Genomic DNA, 18,913 nt, shown 5'->3' with positions numbered 1-18,913 from the left:
GCAGAAAAGTAAAAAAAAAAAAATAGTCATAATAAAGTATTCCTGCTATAGTGACCTGGTGTACACACCTCTGATGTTTGATTGTGAGGAAAGTTAAAGAAATAATGAAAACACTTTCCCAAGCCCCCCCCCCCAATACACAAACGCTATAGTGACATTCTGTGCACACTCACACTTTTGAGTAGGGCCACTTTTAGAATATGTGGGATCCAGGGCATAGGTCCCTATTAAGCCTATATCAAAATCCACTTGTGCAGTCAGAGATGTAGGGGCCTGTACACCACAGAAGCTTTATGGGACTACACATTTTGTGATGCATTTTATACCTTATGATTAAAGATAATGCCTTGTTAACTGTTTTAGTGCTACTACTAACTAGAAGAATTATGCATGTGCCCACCAATTTTGTGTGTGTCCACAGGACAAAAATCTATGATATTGCGAAGAAATGTGATAAACGAAAATGACAGCAAAACGAAGGGTGGGGAGAGAAATGCCAACATAAATTGTATACCGTACTATACAACCAGTAAAATATAAGACCTTAGAATTAACTGAAGTACACCTTGAAACACATCAGTAACAACAAAAAGTGTGCACCACCTATAGAAGAAGCATGTGTAAGTGGACCCTGCCAATTCTCTGGCTGCCCTCCTCCATGGTGTAATGTATGTGCTACACATAGATGGGAGGAAAACACCTGCTTTATGATTTGAACCCAGAACCCACAGACTTTTTTTTTTCATTTTTTTGTATTTTTATCACCTTTATTGAATTATCACTTAAGACACAGACAAACAAAAATTTATATAAAAGAAAACAAGGAATGTTAACATATTCCCAGCTGCAAATATTATACATCATATATATTCTTTTGTATATTTATCATCAGTTCAGAATTACATAAATTGATCAATTCCTCCCTTCCCTTAAACCTCACTCCTCCTCCAAAATATTATTCTGCATGTATTATTCTCACAATTTTCATTTTTCTAGGCAGTTTGCTCCTACCCTTTTTTAAAGATCATACTTCAAGTTCTTTATCTCTGTTACAGTACTGAAAACTTTAAACACAGTTGGTTTAGACTTTGATTTCCATTTTCTAGTAATTGCCTTTTTGGCATTCACCGGAATTAAACGTAACAAGGCCTTACTATGTCTAGCAATTCAGATTCTGCATCCCACCTAAAAAAATAATTCCTTAGTTAAACCCATTTGCTCACCCAATGTTTCTGACAGAGTACTCCATAGGGCATTTTTAAAGTCTGCTATCCCATTACACTCCCAAAAAATATATGTTTCTAATTATTTCTTTATTGCCCATTACACATCCAACATTTGCCATCTACCAGCATTCTTTGGAGTCTGCTTGGGGTATAAAAATATCTATGCAAATACTTTCAAGTGAAAATCCTAAATCTTCTAGACTTTGTTGCATATTTGGGAACTATACATATGTCCTCCCTTTGTTTCTTTTTGAAATATTTATCCAATCTGTCTTCCCTATCTTTTCTAAAATCTGCTGATTCATTCAGTATTTTATATGCTCTACTAATTATTTTTTTATAGTAGCTTGTGTTCTAAATTCAGTTAAAAACTTTACCAGAGCAGGTCCTTCACCTAGGATTCCCCCTATCCCTTTCTCTTTGCCTATACTCTATCAATCCCTGATAGAGGAGGCAGTCTTTAGCCTGCTGTCCAAATGTCTTCTTGACTTCTTCTCATTCAATTACCTCTCTCTCTCTCTAGATATTTGCTGCCAATACCCTGGTTCCTTTGCAAGATCTCTCCAGTATATTTCATTCCCTTCTTACCTGTTCTCTGTACCCCTAATTGTAGTCATCCCTATCAACAAAATTTCCTTTCTCCATTCTCATGATGGCTTAGTTCTTAGAATACTTTCTGCTACTTTATAAATATATTATACCATGACCCCCCCCAAAACGTGCACGCTGATTGGCCAGCGTGCACATTGTAAATCGAGTTATACTAATGGAAAAAGGTCCGGTCGCCCGGACTTTTTTCCATTAGTATATATAACTCTACTTTTAAAACACTGTCTCGCTATGTTAAATGGGTTTAACATAGCGAGACAGCTTTAAAATAAGCAACGGAGATCTCCGTTGCTTATTTTAAAGCTGTCTCACTATGCTAAACCCATTTAACATAGCGAGACAGGTTTTAAAAAAAAAGCAACGGAGAAAGCAAGATCCCTGTTGCTTTTTTTACTGTTTCGCTATGTTAAATGGGTTTAACATAGCGAGACAGTTTTAAAATAAGCAACGGACATCTCCGTTGCTTATTTTAAAACTGTCTCACTATGTTAAACCCATTTAACATAGCGAAAACAGTAAAAAAAGCAACGGAGATCTTGCTTTCTCCGCTTTTTGCCAACTCTGATGTACTGCACAGGCGCGCAGTACATCAGAACTGCCGGATGCCAGACATCTGCGGAAGGGCAGTAAACAGGCATTATACTATGCCATTATTTAAGAAAAGTAATAGTTTCTTTTCTTAAATAATGTCATGGTATAATAGCAATAACCACTTCTGGGTGTGGGTAATGCTGTATTACCCACGGTTGGCTTTGTTTGGTCCTCGGCCGCTCGGGACCAAACCACGCCAACCGTGGGTAAATCCAGCATTACCCACACCCAGGCGTGGGTTATTGCTATAATATTCTACATGGCTATTGTTATACTCCTGAAGGATCTGCATCCAAAATGCCACTCTCTCCTGACTTCTTGAATTTCCCCTTTACTTCATCATTGCCCCTTTCCACTTTGAATTATAGCTTTCTGCTTGTGTTATGTATATGAGCCTTAGCTGTGTAGCTCTAAAATATTATTTCAAATCAGATAATCCCAATTCACCTTGTCCTATTGGAAGGATCAGCTTAAACCACTTGACCCTCACCCCTTTTCCCCTCCCAGATAAAATCCTTCCAACTTTTTATTTATTACTCTCCATCACATCTCCCCTGATTGATACAAATATGCCTGACCTATATATAAAACTAAAGGAACTGAAAACATTTTCATTGCTTATCTCTTGCTATCCATACCCATAAACAAGAGCTCCCAGTTTCTCAGTTTTTATATTGTCTTTTGTTTAGTCTCTTCCCACATATCCTTATCTGCCATAACAGAATACTTTTTAATCCATACTTCTGAATACTTCATTTTATTGTGTCCCCATTAATATGGGTATTGCTGGACCAATTCATGAGTAGGAACATAGTTTACAGCTATAGCCTTTGTTTTATTGTCATTAATTTTATACCCCCAAAGGACTTGAAACTGTCTTAAGATGTTCCACAACACTGAGATGTCCTTTTCTGGTTTTATCAAGTATAAAACAATATTGGCAGCATATAAAGTCAACTTTTATTGATTACCATACCAATTATATCCTTGAATTTCTCAGTTCCTTATTTACTTTGCCAATGGCTTTAAATATAAAGCAAATAACAAAAGGGAAAGAGGAAACCCCCTGCCTGATTCCCCTCTTCAGAAACAACTTGTCAGAAAGGAGCTCTCCCACTTTAATTTTTCCTTCAATCCCTCTTATTTCCTCCTACTTAATCTTATTATTGTATCAGGGTATGCAAATGCTTCCATTGCCCTACTCATAAAATCACAGCTTACTCTGTTGAATGCTTTCTCTGCATCAAGGCCCACTAACAACACCTCCATTTTCTTACATTCTGCTTCACTCTGGATCATCATTGTTATATTAATGGTGTCAAATGTTTACCTCCCCCTCCACAAAACCATCCATATCTGTTTTGGCAACACCTTTGCCATTCTTTTATCTATTACAGACATAAATACTTATAATCATAGTTTTAAATTAAAATGGGCCTCTATGAAGCTGGGTCTGATGGGTCTTTACCATCTTTAGGTGTTACAGCCACTACAACTTTCTTCCAGGATGGTGGTACTTCCCCTCATTTTAACATACTGTTAAACAAACAAAACCTTCCAAATCTTTATCGCTTGCTTCCCTCCTAGCTTCTAAACTTCCACAGGAATACAATCTATTTGTGGAGATGTTCCTGCAGATTGATTGTACATCTCTGTTTTTTATCTCATCTCCTCCTGTCTTAACTGTTAATTGTTGAGCCTTGTCTACCTCTAACCTTGACACTCTTAAGTCTTCCACAAATATTTATATTTGTGCTCTTTCTTGAGTTCCACATTTCTCTGCTTTATATAAATTTTCATAAAATTTCTAAAATATCTCTAATACCTCTATAGGATCTCTGGGTAATTTTCTTGTTATAGGCTGCTGAAGTTTGGCAACAACTCTTTCCACTTTCTGTTGCCTAAGTTGTGCTAAAAGTTTTTGTGCTATGGAGTTATTTATCAAAAAAAAATTGCTTTACAGCAATCCTTCTAAATGTGTGCATATTACTCCCTTATTTTCTCTTACTACTCTGCAGTTATGCCTCTTCTTCTTCTGTGAGATTCCTCTTATTCTGCAATACTTTAACCTTTGTCAGTCCCTCTAAATAATTCCTCTTACTTCTTAACTGTATCTATTTTTCTTTTAATTTTACCCTGCTTCTAAACTCCACTTTTATTTTATCCTACTCTCGAGCTACATCTTCAGAAAAAAAAATCTATTTTCTCTTAATAACGCCTGAGTAATTTCACTACCCATTCTTTAAATTCTTCTCTGTTTAACACATAGTCAGGGAAGCGCCAGCGTCCCATTTTTATTTTCATTCCCTGCAGTTTTATTTTAGTTATTATTGGTGTGTCTCTGAAATAGTTATTGGATGCATATCAAAACTTTCAATTAAATGCACATGTTCCTATTAAATATAATTGCTGTCTAGCCTAGCCCAGTTTTTCTCTCTCAGCTCACACTACCAATTTCACATCTTCTATACCAAATAATTTCATAAATTTCTTCAAAAATCTACCCCCTTTTGTTATATTTTCCCTTCTAAGACCCCCAGATACATCTTCACTGTTACAAATCAAATTGTAGTCCCCATCTATAAGTCAAATTCCCATCTGGAAGCTGATTATTTTTCCCAAAATGTTCTTAAGCTCTATAATGGCAGTTTTGGGTGGAATATAAATACATGCCAGCATAATCCTCCTCCTTTGCTGTTAGCCCCTTACAACCACAAATGTTCCATTACTCTTCTATCACTATTGGAGCTCCTCTGGCAATTAATATGAGTACTCTTCTTTTCCTTTGCCCCTGATGCTCTGTTGAATATCCCTCTTGAAATCCTTTCTTTAACAGAGTCACATGTTCATTTCTTTCTAAGTTTGTCCCCTGTAGCATTGCTATTTGCACTTTGCATTTCTTAATATAATTCAATACTCTTTAATTTCTGTCTATACCTGTGAGTTCATTCATGTTCCAAAATGATATGTTTAGTGTGTAGTGATAACAAGTTATTATCCCCACCTATTATGTATAACAGCTTTTTAAATGTCTATTTCCAGCTTTTGAGTTACATGCACTTGTTAATGTTTAGCAGGTTGATTTATACAGTTGTTTCTTGGCATCTCCATTTGAACTTATGCTACATTTTAAAAGACTTTTTGTTTTAATGAAAACCCTAAAAAAAAAAAAAACCTCCCCCAGAACACCACCCCAGAATCTGTTAAAACAAACACATAAAGTTATCCCAAATTGACAACTGTACTCACAGGCATAACCTAACCTAATATTAAGGTTGTCCATGCTAAGACATAATGCAGTCTGTGTTGCTACTTACACTAATTGTTGTCTGTTCTTGCCTTATCTTCATTCTCCTCCCTGATGTGAAAAACAAATTGTACATTTTCAGAAATGTTAATTTTTAGCCTTCTGTCTTTTATTGCATACCTGCCAGCTTGTTTCCATGTAAACCTAAGAATAAAATGTACAACTGCCCTCAGCTACAAATGTCTCAAACTGAACTTTTGTTAGCCAAAAGAAAACTTTTTATTACATTCAGTGTTCTTTTATTTACTTGCTTACACAAAAAATGTTATTAGATTAAGCCAAGGGCCTTAATCCAGGTATTCACCTATGCAAAAGAAAGAGAAATCTATCAGCTCAACATAGGTTATAATTTGTGCACTTTTAAATCCCGTCCCCTACCTCAATAACCCATAATTACAGCATTTTAACTTAAATATGCTTTTGTCCAGCCTTTCTTCCCTTTTTATATTGCAATGTCTACAAATCTTAGAACTAAAAAAGAAAACAAAATGCACTTGCTTACTTTAGTGTTATCATACATCAATAACTGAAAATGTTTTACTGTGTAACATGTAATTTGTATCATGAATTGTTTTATACAAATACCATTAAGAACAAAATTTGTTTTACTTACAATTACTTTTTTCTTCTCCTTTTATTGTCCTCCAAATGGTAATGACATGAAGTGGGGTATATTATATTCAGTCCCCCACAAGTTTCACAAGTTAAAAAAAGTTTAATATTTCCATTTTTTTTTGCAAAGCCGTATTTCACAAATATGATCGATGCTTTATAATTTCACATTTATCCACTAATTTCAGTGATGCAGGTTTTCTTCCTGTTTATCTCAATCTCCCAGCCCCAGACTCTGGTTCAAGTCCAAGGAACTCCTGATTCTTCTAGTAATCTCCTGTGCTTTTTTTCTGTCTCTCAATCATTTTCCTTTGGAACATTGGAAAATCTTTCACTGGTAAAGTTTCTCTATGAACTTTATTATCAGAAGAATGAGAAGCAGTGTTCTCTTATTTTTGTTGGTTCCCTTTTTGTTGGGAAACTTCTGTATTTCCTCTTTAGCCTGTTCTGCATAAAAAAACTTTGATCCTCCAAGAAAAAAAAATATTCTGAAGACAGCTGGATACTGTGATGATGTGGGATATAAGTATTGCCAGCTATGGCAGGAGAGGTAAGGCAGTGGATGTGTAATATATACCAGCATAGCTAGCTTTTATTTTATAAATAATTATATGCCATTTGTATATCAAACTGATTTGTACAGATGCTTGTGTTGAAAAATGTATTTACAAAGCTGCTTGTGCTAAAAATGTACCAACAGTGGGTCCTGACTGTATAATAACTGGTTAAATGTATATGTTTTAACAGAGGATACTGGAAGAGAAGAGGTTAATCTCAGTCCAGCTAACTTTGAAAAATAGTAAGAAATTAAATTACTTAATTCAGGCCATAAAGATTGTGTCTTACAGTTCTGACTGCAACCAGAGACAAAATGTCTGTGCTAGAGAATGTTTTATTAGCTTCTGTAGGAAGAGTGGAAGTGTTTTATTGTTTTATAACTTCCAGAAGCTGCAATATATCTTAGCAAAGCTCTATGTTTGTGTATAATTGACCCATATGTGTGAGATTTTGGGTCAGTTGCTAGGAAAGGGGTAGCATGGGAACCAGAAGTCTAATGACCAGATGTACGTGATGACATTCTGTAATCCATGATCCATCACTGAAATGATGCTTTTTAATACCAGATGAGACTGAAGTCTCAGAGCACCCTGTTTTTGGAACCTGACAAAGAAGGAAGACCACTCACCAACTTCATCTTGCCTTGTTCTAGTATGTGACCAGGGAATAGTAATTCTTTAGATCAGTCAGGAAAATGTAGTGAAATTAGTTAAGTACTATTTTTCTGTATCTGTGCGAATCTATTCATCTGTGCTATTTTAATATTTCCTGTGATTGAAACTCATGTGTTTATTGTAAATAGATACTTAGTATTTTCATGTTCTTTCATTATTTATTATTAAATATATTTAAACTTTTCAGTGTGGCTGGTTCTTTAGAGAATATTTTCAAGTTTGAGAGTACTTATATCTATTTGGTGACACTGGGGCCCCTCCTAAAGCCTTACTGTATTGGTGAAACACAATCATTTGTACTAATATTAATTTCACTCAGTATAATTGGGCACCCTTGTAAGAGCCTTAGAGTAACTGACATTGGAGATTCTGTTGGCAGTAACTACCTCATTATCTGGGCAGGAGGGGGCACAGCTAGTAAATCTGTACCAGCCTTTCCCAGGTGTGTGTGTGTGTCTTTGTGAAAATCAATTCTGAATGAGTGTGTGTCAGCTATTTGGAGCAGGGAGATGAAACACTGGTTTCATGCCTCTCAACTGTACCAAATTCCTCAGTAAATACCAGTTTTTAGGGCAAAATGTTGGGGTGATATGAATTTCCATGTGGCCCCTTTAATTTCCAAATTTCCTGTTTTTTTTTTTTTTTTTTTTTTTTTTATTTTTATTTTTACTCCTGAGAACATCACATGCAGGGCGTGTGTGATGATGTCAGCTTCTGACCGGTCTGTGTGTGCACAGCATGGCTTTCTTCCCTGGCATGACTCTTCCTCCAACAGCAGCAGCAGCTTTACTTATTTAACAGGCCAACAGATGTTATGTTTATTTTCCCCGGCTGGTTCCATCCTCCTGCAGGTAAAAAATGTAAACCTAAAAGTCTTTTAATGGCAGAACAAACAGCAGCAGCTTTTAAGCAGGAGAAACTGCTTTTCTTTAATGGCAGGAGTGTGCTACAGGTTATGTTATGTTTGTTTTCCCAACCTAAATGCATTAAGCAGAACTGCAGGAGAAAAATATGTGCTTTCCTTAGGAGTGTGTACATTTGTAGCTTTCTCCTTATAGAAACCATTACTGGGAGTGTGCTACAGTTAACAGTTGCAGACAGGTTACATTTCAGCTTTGTGGTTTCTTTTTACTTTTAATAGCAGGAGTGGAGTGTGCTACAGTTAACGGCTGCTTTGGTTTAGGGTTATCACCTGTCCACTTTGTGAGGCACAGTCCCTCTTTGGGCAGTTGTGTCCTGCAAAGAAATCAGAAAAATGGCAAATGTCCTGATATTTTAGGACAAACATACTTTCTATATTTTATGTAATAGTTGCATGAAATAGTTTTTTTGCATCTGAAACACCTTAATGTTATAAGAAACAGAACAAACAACTAAAATGCTACATGAATAAGCTTTTATTTAGGCAAAAAGTGAAGTTATGTCCTTTGTACTGGTCATGGGTATGTTTTGCACAGCAAAATCTGACGTTTGTACCAAAAAATGTCCCACTTTGGGCATTTGAAAAGGTGGCAACCCTACTTTGTTTTTTTTTTTTTTTTTACTTTTAAAGAGTGTGCTTTCTGTTTCAGCTTGGTTGGATTTATTTTTAAAGAGTGTGCTTTGCATTTCACCTTAGTTGGTTTTACTTTTAAAGAGTGTGCTTTCCATTTCATCTTGGTTTTCTTTCCTTTTAAAGAGTTTGCTTTCCTTAGGAGTGTGTATTACCAGGAGTGTACTACAGTTAATGACTGCAGGCAGGTTACATTTCATCTTGGTTGTTTTACTATACCACTAGATTTCAGCCTGGTTTCTTTTACTTTAGGTGTGTGTGTGTGTGTGTGTGTGTGTGTGTGTGTGTGTGTGTGTGTGTGTGTGTGTGTGTGTGTGTGTGTGTGTGTGTGTGTGTAATGCCGCTGTTAAATAAGCAGGCTGGTTACAGTTACTCAGGCTCAAACCCAGTACCTTGTGTACAGGGTAGCAAGAGCCTGAATTCCCTACTACCACGACTTGTGATTTTTGCCTCATATTTTTGTTCTGTTCCTTATAAAATCTGTGGTTTTCTGGATTTTTGTGGCAAATCAGCGAGGATTGAATTCACTAAATAATGACAGGCATTTGAATTTCAGATGTCATATTCTTCAGAAAATACATGGTAACACAAAACCTTTTATTCTAGCAATTTTCTAAGTTTATAAGATAAGTATTTGAAATGTGTCCCTATTTTTGGGGCTGTGTTCCCCAATTATTGGCTTTGTTCAGGTTTTTTGTACTTAAGAGGTTGAGAGCTATGGTGAGATCTGAATTCACTAAATGTTAGCCATTTAAGTTTTAGTCTTCCTATCTTTCAGGAAACGCATGGTGGTAACACAGCATTTTATTTTAGCAGCTTTCCAAGATTATACAAGCAATGTTTAAAATGTGTCCCTGGTTTTTGGGCTTTTGATACCCCCAATACATTTTGGCTTTTCCCAGATTTCATGTGCTGCAAAGTTGAGAGATACAGTCAAGTGTCAAGTGGATTTTACAAGGAGCTGAGAGCTTTAGGGGAAGATAACTTTAGTGCTGCTTATGCCAAGTCTGCTTGTATTGTTAGTAACACAACAGGTAGAATACTTGCTTTTGATGCAGAAGGCTGTGGGTTCTACTCCCACAGTATGTGTAGATGCATTGTTGATACTTTGTTGTACTTGGATGCTGCAGTCCTGAGAATGTCCTCTTTGGTAGAAAAACACTACTAACTATGAACCTGTTATCAGTTTGCCATCCATTCCCTATTGCAATATTACTACTTATCTTTTTTTTAATGTAACATAAGCAATTTATTTCTCAAGGGCAACAGGCACTTTACTTGTAGATGAAACAATGAAATATAAAGTTTTTTTGCTAGCAGCAACCTCTTCATTAGTTACAGATCTCTTTAATGTGGAATCATTTAGATGACTTTTACTTCTGCAGAGATTGTGCATATTTACTGATACTTGTGGATTGTAGAAGTTTGAGTAGACGTTAATGATGGAAATGTTCTGAACTGGGCAGTTTTGTCATTATTGCTTCATGCATTTTGTTTCCTAGCTTACTGGAAAAATGTTCAAAACAAAAAATTTAAAATGGACTCTGTACTGTATTATACAAGGAATATAATTTAATACAATCAGGAAGGTGTATCAAAGAACACATGTATGTTTTGTTTGCAAGGGGCCTATGATTTGAAAACAGCCCAGATGTTATCTTTATCCGCCACTGGCCAGATGCATTTTCTTTGAATGTGGGTCAATGCTGTTTCAATGAATGTGAGTTTCGAGGGCAGAGAAGTTTTAATGCTAAGTCTGTTTTCATTGCGATCCTGCATTGCTTTGTTTAGCAGATGTCTATTGGTGTGTGTGCTGTAAAATGTAAAATAAAAGTTTTAAATGAAATCCAAATCATTGTAGAAGTAAAGCAGTATGCACATTACAATGTTTATAGTAAATGGGGTGAAATAGTCAAGTAATGGGACATTGGAATGGCTGCAGGGGGAGGGCTATATATGTGGGCCCCATTTGACCATGATTTTGTGAGGGGGGGAGGGCAGCAAACTCAGACAGCCCCAGGTGGCACAAACTGTAGCTACGCCACTGATCAGTAGGCCATGGAGAATGACTTTTGGAAGCCCTAGCAGACTATAATATTCTTTTGCTAAGATTTGAATATTGCCTACCATTAAATGCCCTACTTTTACCATAAAACCCACATACTGCAAGTCACCAAAAACAAAATTCTAAGGTTCATCATCTTCTCCCTTCCCACTGAACATCATTGCTACACATTTAAAAAATATGGTTACTATTTACTACAGGGTCTGGGGCCATATTTTGGTTGTCTGTTCTTCAGTTTGCATTTGAAAGCTGATATCCCACAATTCCATTGGCGTGGGTGGGGTTACATAATTATGTATTCAAATTTTGTGTTAATCAGCATACAGATTTGTACCTATTTTTCATGGGCTTTGTCCTGATTTTTGATGATTCCAGGTTGAGAGGTATGACTGGTTTCACAGAGAGAGTGCTGGAGGACTTGGCTTAAACATTCAGCTGAGGACTTAGCTCTATAATCATTATATTATAGTCACTCTAAAGCCAGTGAGGAGTCTTACTTGAGACCTGGAGGGAGACAGAGAGAGAAATCCAGGCCCTGGACTGAGTGTGTTCCCTGTGTGCTCTTAAGGGAAATTGTGCTTGATGCAAATACCTACATCTGAAAATACTGTGTGTATCTATTTTTGTTCCAAGTGAACGTCCCTCTCCAGTGTCAGTGATGAGGATTCAAGCTCCTTGATTACTGGCCCAAAGTGGGGATGTCACAGATACAACAGCTTGAATCTCACACCTGCCTCTTGTCATTCCCTGATAGCTGGAATAAATTTGCTTTTCTTCTGCTGGGTGTACAGAATATTTGCACATTGATATTAGTGCCATTCAATAAAGGTAAGTAAATATACCTGTGGGATCCCTTATTTTACTCAAAATAATTAAAGTTTGCCAATGTTTTGTCACCACACTTTGGTCAACAAACTGACAGTCATGTGATATTGCTGACTATGTACTATCTATATGCAACTTAAGGCAGTTTTGTTATACTATGTTAATATTTATGACTGTATTTATGTGTGCTTTTTACTTTATCATAGTTGTCAGTTATGTGATTTTAATGGTTTAAAATGGAGTCAAAAGGAAATGGCATAATTTTTAAAAACCTGAAGAAGTTTTATGCAAAAACTAGTTTATTGGTTATACGTATAAATATATGTTTCTCTTAAGTATTGCACAATTTCCTTATTTATTTAAATTTATCTTTGCTATGTTACACTGGGTTTTCATAAACATTTCTACAAAATGTGCCTATTTCTTTTTTTTTTTTTTTTGGGGTGGTGTTTCTATTCCTTTTGCTTTTTTTCCCATTCCTCTCTTTTTTGGCGGCATCAATTAATTGCTTATTTTATACTTTTCCTTTAAGTTTACCAGAATATCTTCAAAGTTTTTCTGTGTCCTAATATCTTTAGTTTATTATTTACAATTATGTATGATTGATCCTGGTCTGGTCTGATACTGTGCATTGCTTTTACCAGGTATTTTTATTTTTGTTGATTTGCTCCCTCTTCTATATTCTTCTAACAGTGACATTTCTTGTCTTAATTGCTTTATAGTTTTCTCTATTCAATGCTTTTATGATGGCATTTCATTTCTTCTCTTCCATCCCCTTATTGCTCTATATTTTTGTGGTAAAACTTTGTTATTAATTTAGCTGCACAGTAATATATCATATTTACTTCTGCTATACCATGTCAATTTCTTTTAATAGTCTTGATTACTATGTTTGTTTTATTAGACTTCTAACACTTTGCAGTCCATTTCCTTCATCAATCGTAGTGTTTATCCATTGCTATTAAATTAAGCAACTCTTCCCTTAGATCATTGTCTTCTAAACTGAGAGTACATTTTTTGCTCTCAGTTTCCTCTGGGCATTCTACAGAAAATACTCCAAACCTTTCAGACCCGCATGTATGGCAAGTGCAATGGCTCTATACTCCAAAGCAAAGTCAAAACAAACCAGAACCAGTTTCGGCTTAATAGCCTTCTTCAGTGGAAGACAAAATAGATAAAATTTTTTATCCTATGGATAATTAAACTAGGGGGGCTTTTCCCTCCTGGTCTAAATTAATATTTATGAATTAACCAATAGGAATGTTTGTTGGCACTTGCCTTTGGCTTTATAAGAAGGACCTTTTGGTTCTAGGTTTTGTTTTCTATTTTGTCTTCCACTGAAGAAGGCTATTAAGCCGAAACCGGCTTGGTTTGGGGGTTGGGATATGTATTTTTGTCCCGTCACCCATGTTGTTATGTTTTTTATGCATTAAATGATGCTAAACCACACATTTTGTGCTGGCTCTGGTTCATTCTATAGAAAATTCCAGAACATCTTCCTGTGAAATATGTTATTCAGCTGCATCCTCTGCCATCTACTATGCCTTCATATGGGAACTCATTGGCCCATCACTCCATAAGATTGCCTGCATCAGTTTTGCTGTTTCCTTTTCCTTCCCTTACTCTGCAATTACAGCTGAGCTTTTGTACCAGTTTCCTTCTGAAGGCTCCAGGCCATCATCATGTGGCAATTTATCAGACGCCTTCTATTCCATTTGTTTCTCCTTAGTTTAGGGACTCACTGTTCCATCATGCTGTGACATTACCTAGCTGGACCTTCTACACTAAATCCTTCACTTCACAGGTAAACCATAACTTCAGTTTCTATTTTTTGACTTCTCCATTACTAACCCTATTTTCTACTTTCACCTTTATTTTCTTCTTTTCTATATTGAGCAATTTTCCATATCTGGGTGCCTTTGCCTGTATTTCTCTTCAAATATCTTTGGTGCTGCTTTTTTTATTGATTAGCCTTGCTTTCTCCTTTGGATAAATATTGATCATATCATATCTCCATTTCTTTCCATGTCTGTATTTCTTCTTCAGGTGTCTTCTGCTCCACTTGTTTCTCCTTAATTTGGGGATTCATTGTTCTATCATGCTGTGGCGTTACCATTGTTAGATTTTCTACACTAAATCCATAACTTCAGTTTCTATTTGTTTAACTTCTACCTTGTTGAACCTCTGTCCTACATTCTCCCTTTGTTTTCCTATTTTGTATTGTGAAATTTTCCATGTCTCCGTGCCTTCTGTATTTCTCTTCAAATATCTTTGGAGCTGCTTTTTTGTATTGATTAGTTTGGCTTTCTTCTTTGCAGAAATATTGCACCATATCAGATCTCTGTTTCTTTCTTTCCCACATTCAAGTTTCTTTTTAAACTTTTCAAAAATCTCTGGGTTTTGTTCTTTAGAATTTTGCACTTCTTTTTCCAAGTGACCCAAAGATTCTTTTTCTATGTGATTTTTTTTCATGGATCTGTTGTATTAATGAATGCAAATATGAGTTGAAGCTTTTGACAGTTTTTCTTGTGCAAGTGTTTTTTTCCCTCTAATTTCTTTCTTAATCTTTCTGAATATCTTCTATTTGGAAATTCGTAACAATACATAATTTCTTCCTTATCCTCAGTAGTCCACTCTGTCATCTTTATGGCTCTTTTTGGCCTTTCAGTTTTTGTGGGCTACTACGCCCTTCTACAATGGTGGAAGCCTTCCTTCACCTGAGCCTGGCCTAACACCATTCTATAAATTTTTCCATGTCTTGAGGATTCTACACTACTATTTCTTTCAGTCCTGACACCAGTGCTTAAACAAGGATAGAGCAATTTTTTTATCCTGGGACCTGTGCAGCCAGCTGTCTTTTTTTTTGTTTTTTAACCTACATCTCTCCATGATAAATGCTATGTAAGGTTCTTTTTTTATTTTTTAACCTGCCTCGCTCCATGATAAATGCTATGTAAGGTACAGTCCATACATTAGATTCATTTTGCTGAGATTTTGTAAAAACAGGATTCACCACAAGAAGGTACTCACTAATACTTGAGGATAAACTCATTTCCAGCAATACTACTCTCCTTTTTTTGCTGAATTCATAGTCTCTTCATTTGGGCCCCTTCTCTGATGTAGAGAATGAGGTGTTACTGCAGGCCTTCTGTTCCCATAGCTGATGGCTCTTTCTGAGGGATACTGCAGAGTGGCCCTATTGAGATCATGTTTAGTAGGATCTTGTGGCTGACATCAATGCTGTTGGTGGCGAGGATTGTAGTTATGAGCAGGTCAAGTGTAGGACCACTGACATTACCCTAGCTGCTGAAAAATAGGTTCTCCACCTTACACAGGAAGGTAAGGTGACAGGAAGGGGGGCATTTGTTGAGTTACATTTGACAGAGATGGAGGAGTTTTTTGTCTTTGTCAGAGGGGCATTAAACTCATCAAAATCCCACAGTGTGATATTAAACATTGGAGGCAAACTGCAATGTGCCCCAAAAGTATCCAGTGGATATGCCCCAGAGGTGGCTATTGCCATATGTGTCATTCAATATGATTACTTTCAATTGCTTTTGTATATACTGCACATCTCATTAATGCTGTGTGTTTCGGGTACCCTAGGAATATCTGGGATACAATCTCCAGAGGCACCTACATGAGGTAAGGTATTATTCCGTACTGCTGGTACATACTATAGTACCTTACAGGCGAATCTGTACCTGGCACCACCACTATGGAATTTCCATCACCTGATGTCAGGAGGTCATCTGACTCTGATGATGAAGGCAGTGATCAGCTGCATGGTGACAGAGTATAATGATGATGGTAATGATCAGTTGGTCAGGCCACAGAGTACACTATTTTTGCTTGACACAGGAGGTTTGCCTAGTGGATGCCCTACTCATGTTACTGATACAGCATCTGTGCCTGTGGACACCCAAGAAACACATACCAAACAGGGAGAACAGCTTAGTGTTGACACATTCAGGAAAGTGTGATTCTTCTATGTGCCAGTCATGAATGGATGCCACAAGACGCATAGGATGAGAGTGGGGAGAAAACATAGGGGTGCATACCTGTGCTTGTTGAAAGCATGGGTACTGCCCGCTCATTAAACTATCTGTGCTGGTGGGTACAACCTTACTTATGGACAGGGTCATCATGAAGGTGGACTCTAATATCACCACAGCCTTTTCTGAGTTGATGCAGATAATGCAGGGTGTGAGGGATGACCTTGGGAGTGTATTTCCCATATTTGAGACAGTTTCATTAGTCTTAGTCACATACTGGCATGAGAAATGTCCTCCCATAATTGCATGCCATGTTACAGGCTTCATCCATAAAAAAACAATCTACCTCTGCCTATACAGAAGTTGACCATCAGGGGCATGGACAGCCAAGGTCACAATAATGCAGTGCCAGCACTTCTATAGCAACATTGGCTGTGAAGATGTCTATGAGCAGGAGGGGGCATCCTCAGGTCATGCCAGTTGTAGCAGTGGCATGTCTGGTAATGGACAATGCTCATGGTCATGCAGGTCACCATTATCTAGCTAGGGCTATGCTACTAACCATGCAACTTCTGGTAGAGGTAGTTCTTACTGGTGGGAGCATGCATCAGATGCCCAGTCATCTACCGTTCATTCCCTATACCTGTTTAGTAGATTGGGTCAGAGTGATACAGCTAATGCTGAGGCAGTGTTACAGCATATAGACACACACACACACACACACAGTCACACATCCATAGACATATACAAACATGCACAATGCAGACACACAGAAACACACACCACTTTGTTTATCAGAAACACACACACACACACACTCAAACCACCAGTGCAACTGCCCCGTCACACACACACACACACACACACACACACACACACACACACACACACACACTACAGAAAGATACTTTCATTTTATTCAACACTCACTCATTTCCCTGTAGAAGACATTGGGCTCACTCCCCCGCCTATGTAAATTATGATAACTATGTCCTGCCCTTTGTACTGTGTTACTTAGGTTGCCTTTTCCTGATGCACAGTGTGGCCAGCCTATACGTGGGTAAGCACAGCCAGGTGCTAGGTTTACATGCATCATTTTTACTGTAGTGTATACGCTGTGCTATGGGCCAAAACTGTGTGCAAATTGCTGCCTCTTTGCCAGTGTCAATGTATACTTTTCCTGCCACCATTTAGCATTTTCATCTCCTGCTGCTGGGTCCTCCACTGACTGGCTTTAACAGCACAACTACTACTAAACAGAAAACTACAAAATAAAACACATAGCTTATGTTTCTGAGGGGAAGCATAACTCTCATGTACCCCAACCATGATGGGGACAAAGCCTCTATACCCCTCATCTATATCTATATCTATATCTAATCTATGCATTTGCATCAGTATCTATCTCTCTCTCTCTCTCTCTATATATATATATATATATATATATCGCCATCATCATCATTATCTCTTTTTTTCTCATTTTTCTACATGGGGGTAGGGTGTCTCATCAACTGTTCTCATCTCCCTCAATTTGGTGCCACTCTCCTACCTTCTTTGACAGTCATGCTTGACTGATGCATGTTTTCTCTCAAACAATCCATGCATCTCTTTGCTGAATGCAGTTGTTTCATCTTGCCTTCTTCCTGTCTGTCCTAAATCTTCTTCACCAGACTGTCTTCTACTTTCGTGCATATATAGCCGAACTACTGCAATTTGTTTTCTTTGACCTTATCTGCAATTGGAGCTAGTTGTTGTTTTCTTTGACCTTATCTGCAATTGGAGCTAGTTGTACTTTTCTGATGCCCTCATTTCTTTGCTGTCCTGGCAGTCTGCATCCTACCATCCTTCTCAGGTACTTCATCTCTATCACCTCTAGCTTCTTCAGCTATTCTGCCTTCATTGAAATGTTTTTGGTACCCTACTTGTTGCATCACTATTTTGTTCAGCTTACTTTAAAGCTTCTTTGGCATTCTGCTATCACACGTTACTCCTGACACTTTGTGCCAGCTGGCTGCAGCCCCTCTAGTTCTAGCTTTGGCTTCCTCATCCAGACTTTCCTTCAGCTCTCTGCTGAGGATGGAAAAAAAAATGAAAACACAGGAAAAGAGTGAATCTCAAAAATTGATCTTCTCCTTTAAACTGTTTTTGCAGGCAGTGCAGGCCCCCCTGTACTCCCACCCCCCCTGAACTTATATATACCTAGTCCAAGATCACTATATCTCGGAGAAAAAGGAATATTCAGAGAAATGGCATCTCAGTCTTAGTATATGCAAGTCTATTCTTTCTGCTATTCAGTCTCCATATTTTGGGACTTGCTCTAGCTGGTCCCAGCATTTCAAATGGTTATCCTTCCCTTCTCCTCAAACATACTCTTAGAAACTTGAAGCTGTAAACCAGTTCCACTATTTTCAACTTGTTCTGATTTTCCCACATTTGTTGCATTACAACTGTCTTATCTGTATTCACTTTCTTCCTGTGTGCCTTTAGTTTTGCCTTCCATTTTCCTATCATTTGCTGACATTCTTGTATGGAGTCTACCTGTAATGCCAGATTATCTGCACACAGCAGCTTTGTTGATCTGTCTCCATAGTCCCTCATCCATATGAAAAGCAGTAGGCTTACAACTGAATGCTGATGCACACCCACTCCCACTGGGAACCGCTCTATGAATCCAAACACTGTTTGTACTTGTGTCATTGGATCCTTGTACATGGTCTACAGTAATTCTACTAACGTTTCTGGGAGTTTGAACTATCACAGGGCTACCTAAATCAGCTTTTTTGAAACCTTGGTTTTTGTTTTCTCCAAGTCTAGGAATGCTCAGTTGGACTTTTATCCTTATCTCTAGCTTCTTCTTAGCTACCTGTCTCACTCAAAACATCGGGTCAGTTGTGCTGCA

Source organism: Protopterus annectens, chromosome 5.part0, assembly GCF_019279795.1.
Source record: "Protopterus annectens isolate FY-2018-M chromosome 5.part0, PAN1.0, whole genome shotgun sequence".
NCBI classification, from domain to species: domain Eukaryota; kingdom Metazoa; phylum Chordata; order Ceratodontiformes; family Protopteridae; genus Protopterus; species Protopterus annectens.
The sequence above is the reverse complement of the archived record's forward strand: the minus strand, read 5'-3'. Positions refer to the sequence as shown.